We start from the raw sequence: 27,500 nt of genomic DNA, 5'->3' as shown, positions 1-27,500 counted from the left end.
GTGGGAGGCCGGGCCCCGCTGCTTCCGTGCGAATCCACACGTGAAAAAATTCCACTCAAAGTATTTGGCATGTTTTAACAGCTTCCGAACCGAGTGAATGGCCAATTTTGCAGGGCCCGCGGCAGGAAGCCCGTCACGCCCCACACACACTCGGAGGAGGCGGCTGCGCTCAGGGCAGCGCTGCCAGCGCCGCACACGGCCCGGGACAGCCCGGCAAGCACCCGGCTGGACCCACCAGGAGGTCCCCAGCAGCAGCGCCCGGCCTGCACCAGCCTGACAAACCTGTCTGGCACCCTCCTGAATGTGAAGGAAAGCAGCTTTTGGCACGTGTTTGCAATAAACTTTGTCAGAATGTTTTACAAAAGGCAGTTCCTTTAGTCCTTCTAAGTGCCTTACAGCTCCTTGCCTCCCTAGCCTGCTACTTGGGGAATTAGAGAATGCTCTCCATAGCTGTGCTTTTTGTGGCTAACAAGTTTAGAAAAACCAAGAATTTAGATTCTATTTTTAAATGTATTTTCCGTTGTTGCAGTGCTCCACACATGTAAGTGTCCAGTTCAAAACCTGCATCCACTGCACAGGAACGGTAGAAATTAGCACTACTTTCTTAGACTTAAGTATTCCTTTTGGCCTACCAACTCACGGATTCTGCTGCTATCACTAATAACCTCATCCTCTACGGCTGAAAAACTCTGTAGTTTTAGTTTATAATGGCAATATTAGTATCTAGAATGATAGTACGTAATTCTTTGTTAAAAAATCACCATTCATTTCATCAATAGAAATCAAGCTATACAAATCACTTCTTTTTGTATCATCTTCATTAGCTGAAAATCTCAAAGTTTGGTCCTGTAATCAGCTAAGTTTGAAAAAAGCTAGAGGGGAAAGGCAGGGATTTAGTGCTTAAGTCACTTTGCTAGTACTAAATCCTGGGACTAATCTGTGCCAACTGAGACTTTACAATTGCTTCTAACTCTAGACTTCCCACCAAGAGTATCCCAACCACTTTGAAATAAATAGCAAACTAGGGCACGTGCAGCAGTGCTCGAGGGCACTTTTCATCTCGGCAGAATGAATGTCACACACTGGCTTCCAGGTTACCACACTTGTCAGGAGCACCCAAATTAACGTGTTTAAACTTGGCCTTGGAGAACTAGGACGATTGCAGTGAGAGGGAAGGCTCCAGCACAGCCAGTGCTACAAAAAATTTTGCATAAAACCAAGCAGTCCAAAGAACAATTCGTGCCATGTGTCTTCTGCTTTCCCGAGCTGACTGGGAGATGCTTTTTCCCCTATGCCCTATTAATTAGATGTGAATTAGAAGCTCATAGTCTAGCTAGATGTTATCTTGCAAGGTATTTAAAGTACAAGCTGCAGCCTCCTGCCCACTATTTGCCTTCATTACCAGTGGCTCCCTTCCTGGAACTGAGTTTCTAGGCATGAGAAGTCACTGCCTTCTAAGGCACTGGCTGCAAAAGAGCTTTCTAATAGTTTATTAAAGCAGCTCTAAGCCTTTTTTTCCCCCCATCCATTTTGGTAAAATATTTATTCTTTCTTTAAAGAGCAGTTTGATAGATGCAATCATCTAAAGAATGTCCTGCCAGTTTCAAGTTAGTCACAGATACAGCTGTGCAGATCATGTTTCCTGTCAATACCAGAAACTTGTCAACCCCCATCTCTTACCAGTTCTTCCCTCTTCAGCTGTGCCACATTCAGGCTTTCTTGTCTTTGTCTGCTAGCACATTCCCAGAGCCTTTCCTTGCTTATCTACTCATCAGAGACATTTTCACTCCCCCTATTAGCTTCATCCCTCTTGATTTCTGCAGCCATCTTCTGTGCAACCTACTTTCCACAGAAACCTGCCCAACTTGAACACAGGATTATCACCCTCACCTCTAAATCCTCTATAATGCTTACAAAAACCTAGGTAACTAGTAGATGAGTTAAAATGCAGAACACCAAAAACTTTATGAAGTGCAGGATCTGGATGGTATTATATGAAGACATTTGAGGAAAGGTGGTTTCTTCTCATGTGCAGGAATAATGACCTTGTGAATGCTACAGAAAAGATCTAAAATTACAGCATTGGATCTCTGGATTTTAATGAAGTCAATTTAACTCCAGAGACAGGAAGATTCTTCTGCACAGATGCTCTTATACCTACTGCTGCTGTTAAAATTAATAACAATACTTCTGCTGATAACTGTAGGGGAAGGGTTTCACTTTTATTTTAACTGTGAATTAAATTTCTGTCCTGTTTATATTATGTTTGGCTTTGAGGCTTGACCTGTCAAACATCTTATTTTGTATACTTTGCAGATACTGGGGTAAAAAGTAAAATATGTCCATCTTGTTTCTTCAAAAGAGTCTGTGGGTCAATTCTATTTAATTCTGCTCATACAAACTCCTCCACTAAGGGTGTAGAGTACGGCTTTCCTGCAAAGCAACCACAAATTTAGTAAATTAGCCAGGTTGTAGTCTGACATCTGTCAGAGTACAGATCACCACCTTGTCTTTAATGAGACCAGCTTTGGAGAACACCACTATTCAACACGAAAGACAATCTCAGTTTGCTTCATAATTTCTAACTGGCTCAACAGCACAATACAATGAAAAACCAGTTCATATATTTGTTTATAAGTACAATTTCCCTAAACTATGACATGATTTTTAATGTAAAATACTATTTTATATATGTTCTAAAATGATTCATTTTAAAATCTGGAAGTTTTTTGAAGAAAAATAATGTGTTATAGTAATTTGCTTATTAAGTGCCTACAATCAGATTCTGCATTCTACAGACAAAGAATTTCTGCAAAAGTACCGTTTCTTGCTATGTAGCTGTGATTTGTACATTTAAAATGATAAATTTAAGCCCATCAATAGTAAATCAATTGCAGGTATAGAAGATAAAACTGAAATAATTCTATTGCTACAGGAAAACACAAAGAGTAGATGTAATGGGACATTTTGACTTTAAATTGAAGTCTGTTGCTGGGTTTTTCAAGGACAATTCGCTTTACAAACCTTTAATGTATACATAAAAATCATCTATCAGCACATCTGATCCAAATATACTAATGATTTTTATTGGTCAGATCTTGAAAGTGAGGTTTATTTTTATGGAGTATGCATTAATTAACCCAACATGTACTATCTTCCAGTATATCTAGCCAAGTACTTTCATTTAAACATGTTTATTGTGAAATGTTTGCATTCCCAACATTTGTGGCCCACACACAGACTATTTCATACTTCACTTCTGAGCAGTTACAAAAGTTAAAAGGAGTTATTGTTTTTGATTAATGCATTTTTGGGGACTTTTTTTTTTAAATGTTCCAAAACTATGCTCTGAAGACATTCCTCTACATGAAAACATTGAAATATATTTTATCTTGAAAATAGAGTATTAAGAGAAAGTGAGCAGGATTCACTTTAGATCGTTTCAACTTTTGCATGTAAAGTGAACATTATGAAGTTTTGTATATCATTTGACTGAACTTATGCAGAATATTAATTGACCAATTTGATATAACCATCAATCATAAAAAGAAAAGCCATGTACACAGATACATGGAGTGGTGCATTACAGATGGGAGTTCTAAGGCTGTGTCTGTCATCTTTTGATTAAGAAAAGGAAATGATTTCACTAAAAAGATATTCCCTCTTGTGTTGTTTTGTTTTAACTGAGTTTGTACTTTCCACCGAACTGGACATATTTATTGAGACTCATAAGTTACTTCACGGTTACCAACATCACTGTAATCTCAACAAACTATCTTTTTTCTTGCCAATTATCTAAATATCATAACTATAAAATATCTTAAAACATTCTCTATAGTGTAAACATCTTAGCTACAAAGCTTTAAGTGTAAACAGTATGATGCATCAGAATGATTTTAAGCGATGTTATAAAAACTGCTCTTAAAAACTAAACAAAAATGTAAAGCTTCCATCTGTTTTATGATTTTTCCACTGTAGAACTACTGCTGTGTGCCAGTTTACTGAACCATGGCTTGCTAAAGAGATTGCTGGGGTCACAGATTGAAAAAACAAAGAGCAAGTCTTTAATGGTTGATTTTTTTCTCAAGTCTCCTTGATACAGTTTGAACAGAATTAAGTGCATGGCAGCAGAAAACACAGAACATAAAAATGCTCATGTCGCCTGTTGCAAGGGGGACCCTTCACAGGAAGATTAGCATTTTGCAGAAGATGTCATTTAAGCAATTATTTGAAGTCCTTTTGTGACTGTATACCTATGTTGTCACCACCAAACAGTTGCTGTGCTGTGAGGTACAAAGTTAAATACAGATTCTATGTCTGTAGCAAAGGAGGGAACACACCCACACAGACTGACTTTGTGTGAATCTTTACCCCAAAAGGAGAGAATAGTTCTGGACATTGTTTTCACTGCAAACTGAGAGAAGAGAAAGCCACACAGGGCAAAAACAAATAAATTCTTCAATTTAGAACTGCATATTTAAGAATTTAAACAAAGCAAATAAGGAACCCACCTAACTATTCAGTGCATAGCTAGACTTTGTATTCTTCTAAAAGCCACAATGCTTTTATGAAATCAGTTTACATCATACAGAAAAAACTGAAGGACTTATCTTCAGCAAACTACTTCAGCACACACTTAACTATGAGCTTTTGAATAACCCCACTGCAGCCTCAAGACCATCCTTCCACACATTTATGCACTATGCTGAAATACGGTTCCAAAACAAACCTCATTCACTTCAGTCAGTCTTTCCATATGAACATGGCCAAACTGCACAACTGCAAAGTGGTAGCAGTGTTTGGGTTGGATTCTCCCAAACTGTGAGAAATATAGGTCAACCAGGTTGCCACTTTATTACCTTATCTGTGAACTATCCAGAAATAACATGACTATTAGACGTCATCATTCTTTCCTTAATTTAATACTTGTTAGATAGCAGTCATCAGAACTTAAGAGTCCCTCCCACCTTGCTTCTGGGACCTTGTCACCTGCTCCTTATGTCTTGGAAAACAAGTTTGCATCCTCACTGGAACAGACAGAAGGACCCTGGTTGCTGTCACCAGTTTCCTCCAGGAGAAGCTCTGGTGAGAATGCATTTCCACTGAGGCAGCTGCAGCCAGGCAGTCTGAGTTCATACCCTCTCCTACCTCCTCTACATACACAACTACCACCTAGCGCAGAAGTTCATGCCTGACAAGGAAAAGAGGCAGAAAATAAACCCTTCAAAGGCTACAATCCTTTTACTGTCTATTGGTCTACAAATTTTCCATCTTCCACTCCATGTGTTGGGGAAGAAAAGCAAGCAATCTGTCAACACACGGAGGGACTCTGTCTCTGCCCCCTGGTGTGACTCCTGCACCACACAGAGATCTGGCACACAGCTTTGATGACACTTCCTAAATGAATCCAGACAAATTCATGGGTAAATAGTGTTACCCTTACACCTACCAGAAAGGCAGTTCATGTCATGAGAACAAGTGACAGGATCAAAGCCCCAGTAAAAGATACAGTACTTTGTCACAGAATTGCACCAGTGCCCTTTCCATTCAAGTCTAGGACCTCCTTTTAGGGTTCTCTACTCACACAGGATAAATTCTTGTAATCCTTACTCATGCAAATATTAACCACCATTAGGAAGGTTTTACTTTCGATGTTATAAAGTGAAATCTTTGTGTATGTCTACACTGCAGTCCCTGGGGCACTGCACTTCCTGCAAGCTTTGAACTGGCTTGCTCAGATGCCAAAAAGCTTTCTAAGAAACTGGAGAGCCAGCACAGTGGTACTGCACTGTGAACCTTCTAAAGGACAACGTCTGCAAGGGTGGCAGCAACTCCAGTGCAAACATAACCTACACAATTCAAAGACTAAACATACTCCTTCATATCCATATTCTCGTCTGCCACCAGCCAGTCCAATAAAGAACATCTTAAGTCACAAGCGTAAGGTCTCCTTCCCTTAAAGAGTATTATTTGAGGATGGAAAAGAAAAAGGTTTTTGACCCACCATACCATCTGTTTTACAACTGTCAGGAAAAAGGATGTTTGTCAAACGCACAGATACATTTTAGCTGTTACTTAACAACCCATTGCATCCACAATTTTTCTATGTCTGCAACAGAAAATAGTCTGTTTCATGTGATTTTCAGGGATTCAACCAGAATATTGGTATATTTAGATATTTTATATTTAGATATTTGAGAGTTTCACCTTTCTAGTAATTGTTTAAGTCAATTCAAGAACTGATCACATTGTATGTACAATATGTCTTACCTGCAGCCAGAACAGTGAAGTCTAGTAGTCTGTGCACATGTCTACGGAGAGGGGACAGACATCAACACACTCTGGGGCTCAGGAGAGATCCTTTAACCTCTTTGCCTCGGTTTCTCCATCTGCAAAACAGGGTAAAAATGAAACCTGAGTAAATATTATAAAACATTGTAATTCAAAGTAAAATTTTGAGTTAACAGCATTAGAAACACGTAACTACTTTCTGGTTTTGTCTGTCTGCAAAATTTGGAGCATATGTACTGTACCAATATTAGCATGTCTTCACAGTCAACATCTAGAATGAATGCTTAAATATTCATTGACTTCAAATTTCAAATTGAAGTTTGACTTGACATTCATTCTGTAGATGTAACAGCTTCAACTATTAATCAGGGAATAGAAATAATACCACTCAATTTATATAATCTACATACTGTGGTCAAAATGTATACTTCTAGATATATAATCTCAAAATTTTAAAGTATTAGCTGCTTAAGTAGATCATGTGGTACATCCCCTCCCTCTTCTAACTGGCTGATTTATGTAACTGAGCAACCAAACAAAAATTCTGAGATGTATGTTCAGCTGTAACATCACAATTTACATTGTATATTGAATCAAGTAAATACGTAACTCATGCAATCAGGGAACAGAAGAAATAACATGATTTAGGTAACCAGCTATGACTATAAATTTATAAATAATCTAAAGAAAAAACTACGAAGAAAGATTTTTAAAATGCATTATTCACTGAAGAGTTCTGTAAGCAACTACTGAATAAATACTTTCCACATTCACAAGAAAAGAAAAATCCAAAATGTACCTAAGGAGTCACTATGACTTATTTGTTCAGATCTACCTACTCAGTTATTCTTCCCTCCTTTCCTCCCCCTTAAACTACACCTATATAAATGGAAATTCAAAGCCTATAGTTTCTAATGCACTGTCTTTGTGGATTAGTTAATTTTTAGGCAAGTTACAGGAGTATCTAATGCAAACATTTACATTTACTAAAAGGGGGGAAAAAGAAATATGAAGTTACCAAAATCATTATAGCCATTATTTGAACAGAACATTTCAACCCTGCTGAATGCTTGCATTCTCTCAGCTCTGTCCTTCTGGTATTGTTTCCAGCCCTTTTTTTCAAATACGTTCATACAGATACCATTGACCAGCACAACAGTCACTAAATGCATTTCTTCCCTGTGATTGCTTTGCATTGCCCCAGAATTTTGCACTTGCCAAATAAACTCCTGCTTTTCTCAACTTTTTTGTTACTGTGCAGGTTTTAGAAGTCTTAATCTCCAGAGAAATTCATTATGGTAAAGAATGAGAAAAGAAAGGAGGAAACACAGTTTAAGTGAGCTTGTGTCTTCTGCTTAAGCTCCAAGAGAGATACTCAAACGTTGGAAGTGCAATCTCTAGATAAAGATAAAAGCTCCCGTGCTGTCTCTGTAAACCAGAACACAACTGGCACTTAGCGAGTTGTCCTGTCTGCTGACAAGAACAGCATGGATGAATCTAGCCAGTCCACTTGCACTTCTCTTTCTGAAACCAGTAATAAAGTTTGAGAGGGGTTATTTTTAAAGCAGATCTTAGAGTGTTTCAGCTCACTACTGTCAGCTTCATATCTCAAATGCAATTTGATTTATAATTACATTTTAAAAACTAGCATTAAAATAACATTAGAGGGGTCATAATCTGAACTTTTTAATAGTTAGGCACGTAGCATACATTTAGAAATGGAACTCCAACAGGATTCATCTGGAACATATTCTGACTGGAATTCCTTCCTTCAACCATTTCAGTACTCTGCTGGAGCTGGTGTGCCAAGAGGCCATGGTGGAGCCCTGTATTTCAGCATTGCTTCAAATGTAAACACACTAAAATACACTGCTGAACATTTGCTAGCCAAAGTCTTTTCTTGCATTATAGTCAGGCCCATGTTTGTAAACACCAGCGGGTGAGAAAGTGCTGGAGAATCTGGAATAAGGCCTCTGCACTGAAAAGACACATTACATCCCTTGAAAAATCCAGTTGGCTCCATTGCTTCTCTAACCTTGATGCAACTTTAACTTTCTTGGCCTCTGTGGCACAGCAGGATTTGAGGGCATTGACCAATTTGAGTAGTTCTTAGAGGTCAAGTTCTGCCCATGCCAGCCAAAACGTGTGCAGTGAAAACCCAGCATTTCCAACAACTGCTCCTACCTGTCCTCCCAGCTGTGCTAAGAACTCACCTGGGGATTCAGGGAACCCTGTGCCTGCACCTCCTGAACACAAGATGGGCTTCAGAGGGGCCACAGGCTCCTTGCAAATTTTGCCTTGTTCTCCAAGTCCAACATTCTGATAAGAAAACTTTCCAACCTAATCAGTTCTGCACTGGTACCTAACTACAACTTCAGAGGCAAAAGGCAGACAAGGAATTCAGTTTCTGAACACTAGTGCTGAAGTAAATGAGCTAGTAAAAAAAAAAAAAAGCCTGTGCCTTAAAACCAAGTTTGAAATTTTATAGGCTTTTACTCCATAATTTGTACTTGAGCCTTCTGTTATTTTTAAACAAATCTAATTTCTTACAGCTGTGAAATTTACATTTTAAGAGTGTCTAGTGGCCATGTGCATTAATTACTTTATTGTAATATTTTAATGAGTTTGGGGTTCAACTCTGGAAGAATCCTTCTGAATCCCTGCTTCCCCACAGAATTACACTAGAACCTGATTCAATCACAACTTCACACACCCCAACCCAAACCCTGATGGACTTGCACAATATTTTGAGTTGTCTTATGAAATCACTGAACTTGAAAACTGGTTCCAGATTTTAGGCCTTCTCACCAAACTAGCACTTCCCTGGTTCAGGAGCAGAGCTAGGCTTTGAGGAAGTTTGTGCTTAGAGCCAAACCTGCTGGCTGAGCCTCATCGCAGTGAAAAGAGGTAGCAAAATGCAAAATTCAGCTGTGACAGCTAACATTTGGGCCAATCTTTTACAAAATGACACACAATGATGCAAATGGTTCCATCTCAGCATATAGGATATAAAAACATATAGGGCTAAAAGATTAGCCTCCCCAAGGAGTATCTAATTTCTCCTGGGCAGATTGAAATGCACAACTGGAAGATTTCCACCTCTGCAAAAAAACTGAAAAGTATGGCAATATCCATACTTCTGCCTCTGTATTCCCTTTATGGATTTTGTGTTGTTTGTGTCGTACTAAATTATTTCTTCTTCATCTATGAGTGTGCATAAGCAGTGGTGGGAGATAAGTAAAATGAACTTGTTTTTTCAGGCAGTTTTCCATAAGGATTTAGTGCCTGTCCTTGCACTGCTGCAGGTGCAAGTGCTCTTCTTGGGACTGAGTCAGAAACCTGCAGACCATCAAGGATCTCTACAGTTTGAACTGAAGAGATAAACCTTCTTACAGAATCCACTGCACTTTAATTCTCTATGAATAAGCTAAAGATGCAAATCCATAATGCAGTGAGCAATGGGTTCAAGTACAAATACAGATAAATGCAGGGAAAGTGGGACTGTCTGTGTTTAGTTGACTGTGATAACAGTAAGAAGTTCATCAGCTGTCAAGTGCCACCACACATGCTGCACCCACAGAGTCATGCTTGGAAATCTGACCATTTTTGTCCCCAACTCTCACCTCTCTTGGCTAGGGCAAATGCAGAATTGCAACTTCAGTGAACTACACAGCTTTTAAAAAAGCATGTTTTTAAACCACTTACAATAAGAGCAACAGTTATTATTCAGTACATGCTTTTTATCAGATTGAAGATAAACTTTATTATAACTGGTGGAGATGGTATCAATGATTTGTGGTCTATGTGAATTCTGTAATGAGAAATGGTAATCTGTCTTGGGGCAAACAATATTGTTCTGTTTACTATGCAATTAGCAATATTAAGTCAAGATTCTATAACTGATAGCTGAAAACAGGGGTGGTAGGAAGAAACTGGAAGCACTGGGAGCTGTCACAGGACAATTATCTGAGGTCTATAAATTATTTACGGTACTTTAGCCTGACATTCCTTCTCATCCTCCAAAAATCTTCCTCAGTGCTCCAGAGATGTTCACTGTAAAAGTATCGAGACTGTCAGCAGTTTGGGGCAAAGCCAGCATATCTCCTTGTTGTGAATACTGAACATAGCGCAGGAACTTCATTTTCAGAAAAGCAGCAAAAAGATAACAAAAAATCTCTCCAAAAAAAAGTTTTACTTTGCAATAATGAACCAACAAGCATGACAAAAAGGGGTGAAACCTAACCTCTGGTTCCTGGCATATTTGGTGTGAAATAGACTATTCCCCCTGCATTTAAACTCTTTTTAATTTATAGACCGAGTCCCACACCTTTGTGTGACCAAAACCCTGCACACTTCTTGTTTACTCTTAGATCAGCCTTAAGCTACCACCATATGGAGCTGGGAACACCACAGACAGAGCAGAAACAGTCCTTGACTAATGGTCAGAGTAAATTGTATTGGGAGTCAAGTGGGGCCACTCTCAAGTGGCTGGTTAAGAAAAGGCCTGACCTATAATGGAGCTTCTGTGTAAAACAATATATTTTTTACTTTATATTGTAAACGACAGAACCATAAGTATGATCAGCCACAGAAATTTCACAGTCTTTTTCTAGTCTGTTCTTTAGCTATACACATGCAGTCCAGCCCTTTTGGCTCTGATTCTGCAGAATTTTGAGATTACCTCAACAGGAACTCAGACAGAGCTACAGCCAGAGCTTTCATAGCAAACAAGCAAGACCTATAAAGTGCTAGGGTCTGCCTTGCTAAACTGATCTTCAAAAAAAAAAAAAAATCAAATTATCACATTCCTAAAGTAGCCGATTCCATTTGTAGCTCTCTGGAAATGTGATGCTCCACAGAGGGCTCCATTGCACCCAGCAGGCAAAAGCCACATTTAAGGCAGCATGACGCACCAGCGCTCAGGCAACCGGGGTGCCACAAGGAAGTGACTGCTTCTGGCAGCCTCACAGCCCCTCTCCTGCACCTCTTTTCCCTAAGGATCGGTGCCTTAAATTTCCATATACCACTGAATAACATCTGGCTGATCCAGAAGATTAGCAGCTTATTCCACCTTTGTTCTCTGCCTTCTTTTAGGATGAGCAATCAATGGCACCACAGCAGGCAGAACCCTGCAGCACAAAAGCTAACAAAATTGTAGAACGTTTTAAGGAATGACGTAAAACCTAACAGAGCGTTATGGAAGGGTATTCCCACACAGAGTGTCTGTAGAAATTCCAGTGCTACATGGAAGGGCTCTCAAATTCACTTGACTTTCCTCAACAGTGCAAGGCAAAAACAGCATCAAATGACTGCAAGAGCAGCCTCTTTAAAACTGATAAAAGTACAAACAGTTTTAATGAAGCATGCAGTAAATTTGAGGGTTTCCTTTGCACATGATAACACTGAATCAGAGTTTCACAGCAATAAAACAAACACATACTGTAAAAATGAATGTGAGGAAAAAAAATGATAGGAGTATAAAACTTCATGTTCCTCTACATAACATGCCAGTGATTGGTGGAAATTATGCACAAATTTCTACTTTTTAAAAATCTCCTGTTTTGAGGGGAAAACACTCAATAATTGGTATTTAAGGGCTTAATTTCTTTTTCTGAGGAGGTCCTGGTGAGGTCATTGTTCATTGCTACTGTTCAAAATTTACTCCCAGATTAAGAACTTCTCCTACACTAATAAACAGGTATAATAATTTTCTCCAGAACGCATTTTTTTCAGTAATTAGCCTACTTAAATGTTTTAATGGAACTACTGACATACAATAGCACAAAAGTTCCTCTGACCACAACATAAAGTGAGAGATGAGATTTCTAAAAACTTTTGTATGAAGGTGCTCTAGGATTTACAAAAACAGACAGCTCTAAAACTATCCTTAAAGGTCATAAATTAGGTACTCTTTTAAATGTAATTCAATCATTCACTGTTACAGGAGCTTGATTCTATTAGTTGTCCTATGCATTTTACAAAACAGAACTCTATTAACATTATTCACTTATAGCTTCCCTCTATAAGTGGATATTCCGCTCAACAGGCTTTAAATAGATTTTTTTTTTCCCCCTGAAATTGCTATTAAGCATACTTTTACTCAAAGGGCAAAGAAGGCATAGGATTATGCTTGTACTTCAGCAAAGGATACATTTTCAGCAATCAGAACCACATTCCTATGAAGTAAAAATACTCTATATAAGCCGATTGCTTCTATCCCTCCTAACCTTGCTCAATAAGGACTCTATTCTGATCTTTTGAGTTACACACAAGTTTTCCAATTTGGCTGAATAAAGGTATCTTGTTGGGCAGCTTCATGAGCATATTCTGCGTCTTGAATTCTGACCTTGGCATGTTCAAGGTGGATCTCAATTGTAAGATGTTGCTCAGAGGAGAAAAAAAAAATACTTTAATTTTTAAAAAAAAATCAGGATTTTTTTTACTTTCTTCAGTTAAAGAAAACATTATACAAGTCCTGCTTTTACATACCTGTCTTTGGAGAAACACTAAAATAATAAATCTTGATAAAGTGACCATAATACATACATAGCCACAGGATTTTTGGAGCAATTTGCCTAACCCATAGCTACATTTCAGCCACAGAAACATCTACTGTAGATCATGCACCTCTGATTTCATGTTGATTTTACTGTGAGTGGTTGCATGCCCTCACCTCTCACAGTTTAGATGACTCTATTCTGCACATGCAGAGGAGCATTGTGCTGGGCCAAACCACAGATCCCACAGGCAGTCTCAGAGGATTTTAGCCACCCTGCGATGTCGAGCCACATGCTGCAATAATCTGACACACAAACAGACTCTGACCCGTTGAGGTGCTGGAGTTGCAACAGCACATTCTGTACATAAAATATGCATATGCTGAGAGCCAAATCCTCTTTCAGCTGGTTACCATACTCTGTGTTCATGTCTTACTGCTTAAAGCAGGACACATAGCAGAAATCCTACAGTGTTGTTCTTCTCATTGGCCATGCCAATCCCAGATAAGTCAGGGCAGATACTCTTTTCTCAGAGGAAAGGGTTGAATTTCATCTGACCACTGAGCTTCAGCTTGCACTTGAGGTTCTAATTCTCTTCTGGTCTTAGCCCATTTCTGTCTTGCTCTGGCACACACTGCCCTAGTAAGTACATTTATTACCTCAGTAATCCCTCTGAGGGCTGTCTTACTTTCACTTTATATCTGGACTCACATAAGCATCTCCCCATTTTACAAGGAAACATTTACTAGCCTCTAATAGGAGCTTCCTGTTCCATCCTGCTGAATCCCACTGTCTCTCACTCCTCAAAAGCAGGCTAACAAGTCGCACACCTCCAGGCAGCTCTCACTCGCGGTGTTTGAGCGCTGGCTCAGACACAGAAAGGACACATGGAGGGGCATGAGCAGGCATTCCAGGTTATCTTCTGGCCTGTTTGCAGACCTTTACTCAGCAGGCCACGCACAGAGTCATTATGGGGCCCTTACATGGTGGTACCACTCGCCAGATACCTGTGGCACTGGGTGACGTGGCAATTTCTAGGGTGCCCCATTCATGCTCCTTGTTCATGCCCTTGGGACCGGGGCAGAAAAGAACTGTGAAAGTCTCCTTCACCCAAGGATTCCTCAACTATGAGGTTGATCTTATTACTTTGGGACACTTGAACAGTAGAGGGTAAGCCTATTACATCACAAAACCAGGGATTTCTACTGTAATTCTTCCAGTTCACAGCTACTTAGCTTACTTGAGAGCTGCTCATGGGGTTTTTTTCCAGGTAGTTGTGGATCATCACTGCATATTCCAGGTCCACCCTGCAAAACTCCTCAGTGTAGCAACTATTTGCTAAACCTTGTCCTGTCCAAAAACTGTCCAGCATCCCACAGTGTTACACAGGAACATGGCCACAATCCCCCTCCAACCACAGCACAGACATATCATCAGAAGAGGTAAAATTATAATTGCTAGAAAATAAAGTTGCATGGATTTGCCCCAGCTGTAGGTCCAGACCCACCCTAGGGACAAGAAAAAGATTTCAGTGCACAGTCTATTTTGCTAGAAACCATGTGAAGTCTCTCATCCACATCAGCCTATTTTTTACTTCTGTGGAAGCAGATAACATTCGTATTCAGCTGCTCACTTATAAATAAAAAACATTTTTACATGGGTGGATTGGAGTGGCCTTTTTTCCCCCCCCTCTTTCGGTTCCCATTATTTTATATATTACACACATGTTCTGTCAGCGAAGCTCACTTTGTTATCTGAAACATCTGTGGTACCCTGCTGTGGAGAAGGCCAACACTGCTGCTGCTGTTGCTGCCTGTCTTTATTAGCCACTGATTTGCTGATGTCGTCCTCCGACGGCTCCGGCTGGCCTCCGCAGCGCCGGGGCTGCACGGCACAACTGTGGGATTCTGCGACCTGCCAGAGGGGTCCTGCGGGTTCACAGTATGGCAGCTCCCACCTATAGGAAGGTATGAAACCAAGGTTTCATGTAGGAGTTCATGCAAGCACTGGTGTTTGTATTTCTAAGGAAATCTGTGTGAATCTATCTGCGATGCCATTGCGAGACAGCACATCCTCATCAGAATGAAAGGAACTCCCACCTGAGGCTCTCAGGAGGCCTCGCTGCTGAGCACCCATAACATTTTCACTTTCTTTTGGCCAAGTGAAAAGTTACCTGTATTGATCTCCTTTAGCCTTATTTTCAAGTGCATTTCACAGTTGTAGTCCTGACACACTGCCCAGGCCCAGAAAACTCCCCGGGATCTCTGTTGCTGCAAAAATTATTTCCTAAGGTGCGTAAGAAGTATGGATTTCCTATGAAGTCATGACAAGTTTTTAAAAGCCCAACTCACAGATGAATAGTATGTAAATGTTTCTGAAATAACATATTTATAGATAAGATATTCAGGTCACCTGATAGGAAATGAAGCTATTTCTATGTATTTTATACATGTACTTTCAGCAAGCAATAGCAGTTCAGTAAAAATCAGCTTAACCATTTTCCCCCTGAAAAATCAAAACCCTCTTATCTTCATATGGATTTCTTATGCAACAGATGAGGCAAATATACATTCCATAGAAGAATCTGAGAGATGATTCTTAAACCACAAAACTTAACAAGAACATTTAGGGGGAGATGCGAAAACGACTCATGAAAGCACTCGCATGGACCAGATTTCCAGCTGATGGCTTTCCTTCTATGGGTCTACTGTTTTAAGAAACTGCTCTCTAACACAAAGATAAGACAGTAAGAAGTTAAAGGCACTTCCTTTCCTTTTTTAAAAAGCATATTTATTGATGACATAAAAGCCTGAGCTGAGTTCTGACTCCCATAGGTACACTCAAACTGGCTTTCTTGTAGATTTTCCAGATCTCTCAAGGACTGAGAGCCTGATACAGAGAATAATTATGGTATGGAAGCATCATGTGACGGCTATCACAGATCTTTTACATGCAAGTCAGTGCACATATGTGGCCAATTCAAGATTCCAGATTGAAGGCTGATGTGAGGTAATTATAAATGAAAATAAAACACAGCTTTTGAAAAAACACCCTTTTTTCTTTATAAAGTAATTGATCACCTAACCCCAGTAGGAAGGTTCAAAAGTTACTATATAACAAAGTGCTAGTAGCAAGCAGCTTGCCATATCTTTCAGGATCAAGACCATGATGACAAGAATAGAGAATCAAGAAAATAAGTGCCACAAAGACATCTCTCCCCTCCTCAACCCCCTTTGCCTTGGAGCATTACTTACTTTCAAATTTGCTTTGTTTATATTACATGGCTTTAGTGCCCCCCAAAACAGCTAAACTCTGGGCAGAAACAGGAAGGTTATTTCCATATTTAAAATCTGGACCTCATTTCCTATTCCCTGAAAATAACTGAGATGTGATAGCACTGGTCTCCAAAATAATTTTCAGATTCCCCACTAACAACTTGGCGTACAGTAGAACAAGCTTCAGAACTGCTCCCCAGTCAGTTCATCATGTTTCACCAGACCAGGAACTAATCGCAGAGTCACAGGTTGTTCCCCCTGCTACAAGTATATCCTCAGAGGGAAAAACGGGGTGGGAGACTGTTGCTACTGCTGCCACTTGCCGAGGGACTGTCTAAAGAATGTATTTCAAATCCTCCGGAGGCCAGTGAAGTCACAGATGTTTTCACTACCAGAGCAGTACAAAGTACCTGAGCAGCAGCAAGAATCTGATCTTAAACTTACAAGATAGGTCTTATTTGGAGGAAAGTGAAGGGAAGGAATAAAATTAATGTATATGCATAAACAAGTCCAAAACTTGGAAGATGAACTGAAAAGTCAATTATCTTTATACATTTTAAAACTGCAAACACCTTCAAGCAGGACAGTTTTCGATCTGTCCAGATCCTTCTGCAGGACATATGTACAAGACAGAAAAAGGCTTCACATAAAGAAATATGCTAACTTGAAGTGAAGGTATTTATGGTTGTGGGGAAAAGAAAAAAATTAGTGCAGTGCTGTGTTGGAATGATAGTAATTTCTCTTTTACCCTTTCTGTATGTCACTGTCTATTGTTACACAGTTTTTAACATTCATCTGAATATTTCATCCATGCAAAAATTCATCCCAGCATCTTTTTTCTGAATAATGTTTGGCGGTCATTGCTTCACAACTGCAAACAATCCTTTATTGCCATTGAGTGCTACAGTCAGGCTTGTTTCATGCTGGAGGTTAGAATCTGATCCTAAGTCCATTAAATCACAGAGTCTTTTTAAAGTTTAATCTTGAGAGGATTTGAGTTATAAACAAAGGACACTATACATGGGGAAAGAAACAACAGAAAACTATGAACTTATGACATTAATGCAACCTCAAGCTCAAATTTTGTGTGTGATTTAGCAAGAAAATTCTGAGTTGTCAGCAGCAGCGCATACGCCCTGGCATGTGGGCAAAGCTAAACTGAGCATTGATGCTCACATCCAAAACACACATATGGATCCCATTTTACTATAGACGTGATTCTTCATGTGCAAAACATGTGTCTTACTGGTTTTCTTTGGCTTTTTAAGATGTGTTTCTTTTTCTCTGGTGGAGGCAGGGAGCAGAGAAGTAAATAAATAATTTTTGTGGTCCTTGAATATGCATTATCTATGAACAGAACAGCCTGGGATTCCAGGGCAGGTAAAAAGCCTGGACTTCAGCTAAAAGTATCAATTTCAGCAACCAACCAAGTGCTGACAGAGAGAAACTTAGTCCACTCTACAGCTTCTGCAACATGCTAATCTATCCCACTCTGTAATTGCTAGATAGGAAAGGGAAAAAGGGCTCCAGATGCTAATAACTTGGAAGTGGTAATTAGAGGAGTCCGTATTACTGCTGCGAGACTCCCATCTTCCCTTGATTACTGGAAAGAAAATTTTGTCCAGTGGGTCTCCTTCTCACTTCTAAAACAAGCAGCACTTCTGTGTTCCTAAGCTCCATCTCCATCTCACTAAACACATCAACAGGAACTTGATTGGGCCTGAAAAACTTTTTCTACCTTCTTTAACATTGGAGAATGCTCTATTTCCCATTGAAAATGTAGGGGAAATATCCACAAGGTTATAAGGTGACCTAACAGGGAAGTACCAAAAACCCCCACTTTTAGCTATATAAGATGAAAACTGCCTTCTGCAGCCTCAGCCCGAGTGTGACAGAGAACAAGAGAGTCTGCTTCCCTTGCTTTAGAGGGTAACAAATATCTTTAAAGGCTCCTTGAGCGTTTATAATCTCTGGGATCACAGAGACAAAGTAAGTCTGGAAAGGGTCTGAACATCGCATGAGAAAGTAAAAGGAAAAATACACTTATCACAAAGAGGGAATGCATTTGTATTATTATATTGAAGTAGCACAAGGCTACAATGACAGGCTATAAATTTTTCTCTTGGATTGTAACCAATATTTTCCATTTCAAGTAACAACAGTGTAAGAAAGAGTGACTCAGAATTAATAGGAATTACAGATATAAATTGGTAGGTACTTAGGTGAAAAAGAACCTCAAATTCAGCTGTTGTTAAAGGAGAAAAGGTTAACTAGCCCTCCGAGCAACCCTTGGACCCATTTATACTGCTGACAAAGTGACCAAAAAGGCATGCTTAGATTTTACCTGAATGATGCCCATCTTTACAGTTTTCAGATTCATAGCCCATAATGTTACGGTAAATTTTTGGCAGTGAAAATCATCTGATTTTTATGCCTGAAATTTAACATTAAACATAACACTAAACGTAATCTACAATACCAAATAATAATAGCAGTGATAGTAACTATGTGGTCCTGCAGTGATGAGAATTAAGTTATAGAAATTTCTCAGTTCTACTTTTTCTGATTTGATATGTCATTTCATTAAACAACCATGAATTATTGAATATTAATAATTTTAAATAAGTGATGTGCCTTAAGATATACACTTACAGACTATAAGTATTTTTCTTAACCATTTTGTTGCTGTAACTGGCTATTGAAACACTGGCTGCTTAAAAGAAAAAAAAAAATCAACCAACCAACCAAGCAAACTAGGACTGAGCTGCAAGGAGCCTGTTAGCCAAAGCCAACGTACATCAGCAAAGGTGGGTCTACAAGATGAACAATCTGTCCTCTGTTTTAAGACTCAGTCCTACATTTGATTTGATACATGTAAATCCACATGATTTTCTAACAGGTCCATCAAAGCTTGAGAGAGAAGTCCTAAAACTGAAACTAAATCTGACAAGTCCTCTGTGTTCCCCCCCATGCAGACTTTTAAAAAGAGAAGGACTGAGAATATTGTAAAAAATAAAATCAGTGCGAAGTGGTTTAGCACAGGTGTTGCTGTTACTGTGCTCTGTTTGGAAAGCCCACACATTCAGCACACCTTCAATTCACACACCCAGCTGCGTGAGGTGGTGGGCTATTGTTAGTTTACAGGTTTGCAATAAAAGCATGAAGTAATATTGGCAAGCTCACAAGCTTATATTTTTTTTCCTTATGACGTCTCCCTGCATCTATTTATCTAGTTCTCCTTGCTTTGTTTCTGCTTTTATATTCAGCATATTCAAAAAAGGGTCAGAAGAGGTTTTAAAGATGTAATGCCACACTCAAGCCTTTTGAACACTAAGAGAAAACCTCAAAAGGTTCACGCATAAAGGAACAAAGATAGAAGGATAGCTTTGAACCTGAGGGGCTCTCTCACTGCAAGCAAGTGCATTGCCAGCATGTCACAGGTGTACACCACATGAGCAAGTGAAAAAATAAAATGCCTTTGTGAAGGGGTGTGATGCTGACGGGTCCGAGTCCAGAATGCATTAATCCCAGGGTGAACGCGTGCATCTGTCAGGTATTTATGTAGCTCCTACTAGTAGTTTGTACACCTATCTGAGCAGGTGAACATCAACAGCTTTGAAACCATACGTTAAAGGGAGGTTGGGAGAGGGTAGGGGAAGGCCACCAGGCAGTCTGTGTCTGACAGGGAGGGCAGGAACCCACTGCCTGAACATGGCCCTGGGTAGTCAGCACTGGGGCCGTGGTCAGGCTCCTGCTGGCTGAGCTGTGGGACACCGGGGCAAACAACTGAGTCTTCCTCTCAATTTCCCCATCCTTGAATGAGATACTAAATGTGACCACACAACGACAATTTTCTTTCATGTCTAATTTATCTCTCTTTCTTTTCTTTCTATCTTGGGGGGGGGGGGTGGAGAAGTAGATTTTTTTTATGGATTTGAAAGGTTTGTTTTGTACAGTAGCATGAAAATAATTTTTAGATGTTGACTTTAGTTTGTTGGAAGAAGACAGAGTGAAGATGTCCGTCTCCTGGTGGTTACAGGAACACACTACAGCAGAGGAGAGCCAAGTCTCATTCCTTTGTCTGGTTCAGAAATTGTTTTATTCTTGTTTTTATATATAAATTCTGAGACACTCAGGCTTGGGAATGACATGCATCAGAACCCAGGTCAGCCCAGTACCCAGGATAGTCTCCTGACCACCAGACTGCACTCCTGGTAAGTACATATAAGCACAGTTGAATCCAACATGTTTTCAGGAAGAAAAAAAATCAGATTTAAGAAAAACAATGCACTTTTGAAAAGTGACATTTTGTCTATAATGTTTAGTTTTCTCTACTAAATAGCCTCAGCAAGGAACAGTGAGAATTCATTCATCTTTGAATGAATTTATAAAACATGCTGAGAGGTCTCTGGCTGAAATGTGTGATTTTTTTATATGGTTAGCACTGACTACTAGAATACAAAAATTGTCAGTTTATACGCCCCTTTAACCTAGACCACTCAGTTACTCCTACCATACATGACTTTTAAGAAATGAAAGGAAAACTGTTTTGATAATAAATGTGAAGCTTCTAAAGGAGGTTTGCTAGGAAAAATTTCCTTCAAATTAAAATATTCTGTAAAACAGAGAAAACAAATCTCTCAAATCCCCTCCACTTCAAACAGCCTAGCAACTACCTTGAACCCTCCATGGTTCAAGTTTCTCTCAAAGGGAAGGGAATCAAAAACTCCTCTAGGACCCTATTGCTAGAGAAGTAATTCCACCTTTGAAAATCTTGGTGCAACAAAGTGAATCCTTCAAGAGTTGCAATTTCATTTTGTCCTCAATGGTCCATAGACACACACAGTGCTGGAGAAATGTGCCTTCCTCACTCTTCTGAAGTGTTACAGCTTCACTGAAAACGTTGCAGGGAGGACCCACACACAGGGCATGGGGCTTGTAGCTCAGCATTGCCCAAACTCTGCTCCCAAACATTCCTGGTCCACAGTAAACCCCATGAATTTCAACAGCTCCACTGACACTGTTGCTAAGTGCTTCTGAAAATATCTAATCACACCTTCCCATCCTCCTGTACATCTACCTTTCACAATATCAGAACACGCACTCTGCAGTGTTCAATTTATTTCCCACATACTTCCCTTCCCAAGATGTTTTTCATACCACCTCCTTCTTTGTGTAGTTAACTTGTTCCAGTCCTTGGAAATGAAACACTCACCCCTGCTTTTGCCCCAGCCCTCAACAACCTCTTGTAAGGGTCCTCTTGCAGCTCACCCCCCTACAGAGTGGGGGAAGACACACCATAATTGCTCTGTGCTTGGCACCTGAGAGGGAATAATCACACTTTTTTTTATCGCTCTGCTTTGTTTTAATGAAGCCCAGTTAATAAAGAGGGGTGTGAATAAAGCTGTGGTTTACCAGAGACCCACCACCCTTCTTGCTGGAGGCCCCTTGGAGTGCCCTCTACTCCAGCACCTGGTCTAGAGAGGGCAAATCCAGATCCAGTGTTGCTCCATGGAAAGGACAACATCACAAATGATATCTCCACTGTGTATTAAAAAATATTAATTGAGATTTTTAATCTGAGGAGTTGTCCATTGCATGGCATCTGTAAAATATGCCCCAAACATTCTCAGGACTACGGCTCAAAGAGCTTGATTAAAATTGAGTAAAATAAGTCTCTCATCCTTCTGTTTAAAAAATGAGAATTCATTTATTCAGTTTAATTCAAAGATTTATATATGATTAAAATTACTATAAGATGTCTAGGTTTTCTGCAATAAACTGCAATGGCCATCAAAATATTGATAGTCATTGGTAAATTACTTCTGGTGTTTAATCAATGTTATTTTTTTATCATCCAATTTTTTCTTCAAGTCAGCTTCTAACACTAAACTACATTTCATCAAGGTTGGTAAAATGTTTAGAAAGGAACAGATGTCAGAATATGGGGATTGCCAATAACACTGATGGAAGCCAGTAATTTCTTTCCTGTCCAAAGGCAAAAGAATGAAGAATAATCTAGACTGTATACAATAATACAAGATTTACTACAACATTAATGGCTATAAAAAGTAAAAGTATACAAAAGCTATCTCCATTTTTTCAAGCCATCACTAAGGGCAGTGTTTTTCAATTTGAGACAATTTTTACAGGAAAATGAAAGGTCTATGTATTCTTAAACCTTTAAATATCCATAAAATACAGATGAAGACACAGCCTAGTGTTGGTTGCTTCCAAATATACTTGTATATTAGTCTATTGTGCAAGTTAATAATTTTGCCAAATCTCAAAAAATGTGGATGCAATCTTTCCTTTAAGAAAGCGGCTCAGCTTGTTATTTACAGATTGTAACATTTACATAAGAGTTTGGTTTAACAAGAGATATAAATATAGATAAAACCCTTAGGACTTCATTCTTTAAACTGCCCTCTAAAAATCTGCCCTACAATTTGCACACTGAATTTTGTGCAGACTATTCTTGGAAGTCTTTTGTGAATTAGGGAGAACTGACTCGAAACAGGGGCTGGTTAATCACAATTTTGCAAATTGTACGTAGCAATCATCCCCACATTGTGAAATTCAGATCTATAAAATGCTGATGTTTTAAAGCTGAAAAATAAATAAGCTAAGCAGGAATACTTTGCTAAGAAAAAAAAGAAGAAAGAGAAGACCCTTTGCAAAGAAGTCCCTAAAAAAATTAATAATTAGAATAAGAGAAGTGGCATCATAAATAAAGTGCATCTCCATTCCAGATCTCAACTGTAACCACCCTGGAAAAAATGTTACCAGCTGACTGTTCCTGCCCCAGTCTCATGTCAACACTCACCTGAATATACCAGACAAACTCCTGCACTTCCAAGAATAAACCTGTGGGAGGTTACTATTTTAGAGGGCTCCTGTATATTCATCTACCACCTGGACAAGCCCCTCCGTGGAGAAAGGGCTGGTGAAACTTGGCCCTTCCACGTGTCCGTCGCTGTGCGTCTGTGCCCCCAGACAGAGCTGCTCGGATCACACACCAGGACTGTCACTCGAGCATCAACTGCAGCCACATGGACACACCACGTTTTGATGCATGTTGAATGCAAGCACTTGACAATAATAGCTGGCAACTAAACAGTTTGAGGTAGAAGGAGCAGAATTTATGTGGAAAAGACGATGCCTCAAAGACGACTCTTTTGTTCTGCTTTAAGCTGCAGCTAATGTAACTTCAGCAGCAGCTGACTCAAAATTCTTCTTTTCTACACAGGTTTTGCAATTCCTAACATTTAGTATAAATGAAGGTCTCTTTCTATTTATTTTCCCTTATCTGTCACAGAAGGACCTTGACAAACTGCCTGTTTTGAGTGTACAAGGATATGCTGAAATTCATGCAAAATATTTTCTCTTACCAATATCATTATAAAGAGAAGAACTTTCCATTGTGGTTCAGCAGTGTGTGTCAGTCACCTTCCTGCCATTCCAAGCCCCTTCACTATGGACACAAGTCACAAACAGTGGAAACTCTGTTTTCCTGATGTTGATCCTCCCTAAAGGTCAGGTTTCTTACCTCAAACATTCCAGCAGTTGCTTAGACTGCAGTTCAGGAATTTTGTGTAACATTGCCTCTAGAAAGCAAATATTTATGTTAGTAAATACCATTAAAGTATTACTGTTATACAGGTATTCTCATTAGCAAACTGCTAAATAGGAGGAAGATAATTTTAAACCAAATTGATAGAAACTTATTATAACTGTGTATTAAACAAACTTAACCATCTTACTTGACTGTGCTAAGTGTTTTGTCAAACATGAAGTCCAGCTATTAACTATTTTTATGGGAATTAATGTTTTTAAAATTACTACAAATTCAGAATTCATGCCTTTGCTACAGAGAGTAGGCAGATGCAGAAAGCCCTGCAATGAACAGAACAAATCAGCATTACCAGGATTTCATAAAAGTAGTGGTCAGGAGAAAAATAAAAAGGAAAACAAAGGACCCACAGGAACCTTATAGGGGGATGAAATAAGGAAATTCCTCTTGAATGGGAAAGGCTTACATTCATGCTTGGCTCTGAAAAGGTAGATCAGGGATTTAGCTTCACACAAGATAAGTGAATATCCTGAGCATCAGGCTCAGTTATTCTGGTGGAGCACATTCACTCACCCACTCCTGCTGGAGTTCCCCCTTTTGTTGTTCTTTCCCCTTTTTTAATTGAAGAAAGCATTTAACCTACAACTTCATCATTGCGTATGAATGTCAAAAGGAGAAGAGTTCAGGAATCTCAAAGTATATATTATTTATTCAAAAAGAACAGCTTGAGCAATTTTAGCCAATAAAATAAAACTTTTTAATATCTGGAATTTTTAAAGGATGAAAAGAAGCCTCTCTCATTTTAGTTCCATCCCACTGCTCAGATTGGAATCAAGATCTACAGAGGAAGAGCTGAGCTGCTCACTTTCTCTGCTTCTCACTTTGGAGGCCAAGACTACAGCAGGAAAAGCTCCTATATTACTAATTAATGGAAAATTAACGTATTTTTAAGGCCCTAAAAGATGGTGCCTCTTGTGATAAGGGAACATGGGACACTCAAAGCAGTGAAGGGGTGGTAAGTGGGAAGGAGCCTTTCAGGGACAGGATCTAGATTAAGAAAAGTTCCTATAAAAACTTTGGAAGATTCTTGTTTGCTATTTTGAAGACAACCTGCCAGTGAGTCCAGATGTACTCATCCAGACTTTCAAACACATTTCAATGTGCTCTGAGTTTAAATGTAAGATGGTAAATGAGCCATTCATCATACACAAAATCATCTTAAATATCACTTGAGCCATTTCACTTATTTGAGAAATGTTGGCAGCACTGAACTTGAAAATACTGTTTATTTCAGAGGTAAAATGCCCAAGACTGGATTTTTAAATTTAACATAATGAAGCCAAAAAAGTGATTTATTCCTTGTTTGTTACATCCAGTTATGCTGATAATTAGGCAAATGCTTTGCCTCTATGTTTTTGATAACTTCCCGAGTATTTCTACTGCAGCCCAGCTTTTATTCATGATCTGAGAGCATTGTATTTTCTATTTGTTATTGTGTTTTAGGGAAATATGTTTCAGAAACATAATTTTAGTATGGATTCAAAATTCAGAGCACTTTAAAAAAAAAATAATTATGTGTCTAAGAACCCACACAGGACTCCAGCACCACGTGATTCACAGTCCCAGTGCAATGGGGTTTTGAGCAGCAGCCAGCTCAGGTAGGGCACAGGGCAGGTACCCACACAGAGAAGCCCAGCAGTGTTTGATTCTGTGTGTTGACCCAGACATTAGGATGTTTACTGTCTGCATCCGACTCCTTCCCTTCCTGAAAAGCTCTGCAATACCAAACCAGCTCACAACATGTCAGCCTTCTGATGGATACATCAAGCTCTGTCTCTTAGCATTTCTCTACTGCTTGGGAAGCTTTGACCTCATGGCTCTAACAAATCACACCAACTGCCTGGACAGCACAAGCAGACATTCCTTGCACGAGTCCAGAGGCTTTCAGGGCAACATGAGGCCTCTGCTTGAGAAAACTGTAGGCAGTTGCTTAGGAGCAGAGTATAATGTTGCTTTACAGTTCACTATAATTTTATTTTTATTACTACTACTACTTAACAGAAGTACTTTGGAATTACTAAAGTTGTCTGCTCAAAGCAAAACTCTTGCCAGATGCTGCTGCTCACAGTCCAATCCAAGAACAGCAGAACTCCCTGATGCTGCCTCTGAAGGGATACAGACCTTGATTCCATGAGCCAGAGAGACTCAAGAGATGCTACTAACTAAAAACAAAATACTCAAATCCTAAAAAAAAAAAAAAAAAAAAAAAAATTAATCTACAAATCAGCATCAGTGTATTTTAAATTATCCCATAACTCCCATAAGCAAAAAAGCTTCAAAATGTGTCTCTTTGGAAAGAGCTTTAGGTATTTTTTTGGCTACATCCACATAGGCAAGAGATTCTACCCTTAAAGTTTTAGAACACTATAAGATGCAGAGGAATTAGCCTCATCCAGCCATTTAGAAAAGTTTAAGGAAAGTAACAATAACACCTTCTCTCAAAAACAATGACTATCACATAGCATGTGATCACGAGTTTCAAATTTTAAAAAGCTTTAATACTTTAAAATAATATACATTATATATATAATATAGACAATATAGGGAAGTGTAATGAGAGTAACCAAATCTGTTTTCTCCACTGTGCTTCTCATGGCCCAGTCTCTCTGGTGTCACTGCATTTGTACATTTGACGCCATCTCCTGCCTTGGACTAACATGGAGCTGCTCTACACCAGCTGCAGCTGTGCCTGCTAGCTTGGCTCATTTGAAGCTTGTTTTGAATAACTTCCCCTGTTTACCAATATTTTTAAGAAGTTCAAATCTAAAATCGCTGCAGCTAGAAATATACAACACAAAATGTGGTCAGCATAAGAAAATCTGAACAGACACTCACAATTTACTTGGTTCCCTGTTAGGGGAATGAGAAAGATGCACGTTACTTCCATTATCTGTCCTTAAGTGTTTTTTGTCAAATTGTGACTCTGCCACCATTCTTCGGTGACAGACATTAGGTATGACATTTTTTGACACAATGTCAATAGTGACATCGGTAATATTTGACACAAGGCACATTGGGGTTATTTGACACAGACAATTGGATAGCTCAGGGCACTGGCGATCCAATGCATAAAGAGTTATACCTCCAAGTCACCAGTGAATATCTAGCCCAATGTTTTCTAGCTGCTACCAAATGATGGCTCCTCAGAGTCTTATACAGGAGGAGTTTGAGTATATTGAACAGATGTCCAGAAAACAAAATTCAACACAATAAATTACACTAATCTGTGCCCTATGTTGAAGCACCATGGAATGAATAGTCAGTGACAAAGCTATTCTTCTACTGCTATCTGTAATTCCTTTTAAAAATGGTTGAATCCCAAAGGAGACATGGGAGGATCAAATGAGTCAGAGAGCACTACAGCTCCAGTCTCCTGAATAAGATTTCTGTCTCAACAGCTTTCAGTCCCATGGCTTTCATTAACAGTTAAATACACTTAGGGGAAAATACAAATGTGAAATGTTACTTTCAATGATGTGTTTTCCAAATATTTCACAATTGGCTAATATACAGGACTCACAAATGCTGAGCAGAAAAATGAATTACATATATGATCACACTAGAATTTCCTAGAGTGCCACAGTCCTGATTAAACAAAGCACTATTACCTACATCCAGTACAGCACTCATTTAAGACCGGAGTCTTGCAATACCTATTATGCATCTGGCTGAGCTCCTGAATCCTGCATCCAGCCCTGAGGTCCATTACTCAAAACCTGGAAGCTCTGGATGTGAGCAGAAAGAGGTGCTAGTCCTGGGGACATGTGGACTACCTGGACTTACAAGGACAGTCACCCAGCATAA

General features: G+C 39.3%; 1 protein-coding gene across 7 annotated transcripts in view; it reads right to left on the bottom strand.

The window, feature by feature from the left end:
- ZNF536 (zinc finger protein 536) overlaps positions 1-27,500 on the bottom strand; it is a 347,905-nt gene that overhangs the window by 236,217 nt on the left and 84,188 nt on the right. For all 7 annotated transcript variants that reach the window (XM_042027598.1, XM_042027596.1, XM_042027599.1 and 4 more), the window contains one exon: positions 6,271-6,389. The gene's annotated coding sequence lies outside the window, so the exon portion shown is untranslated. The remainder of the gene's footprint in view (positions 1-6,270; positions 6,390-27,500) is intronic.

This window comes from Corvus kubaryi, unplaced genomic scaffold (assembly GCF_017639235.1).
Source record: "Corvus kubaryi isolate FWS band 111438036 unplaced genomic scaffold, C.kubaryi_AGA036_p1.0 37300, whole genome shotgun sequence".
Lineage (NCBI taxonomy): Eukaryota > Metazoa > Chordata > Aves > Passeriformes > Corvidae > Corvus > Corvus kubaryi.
This window is presented reverse-complemented; position numbering and strand designations above follow the sequence as displayed.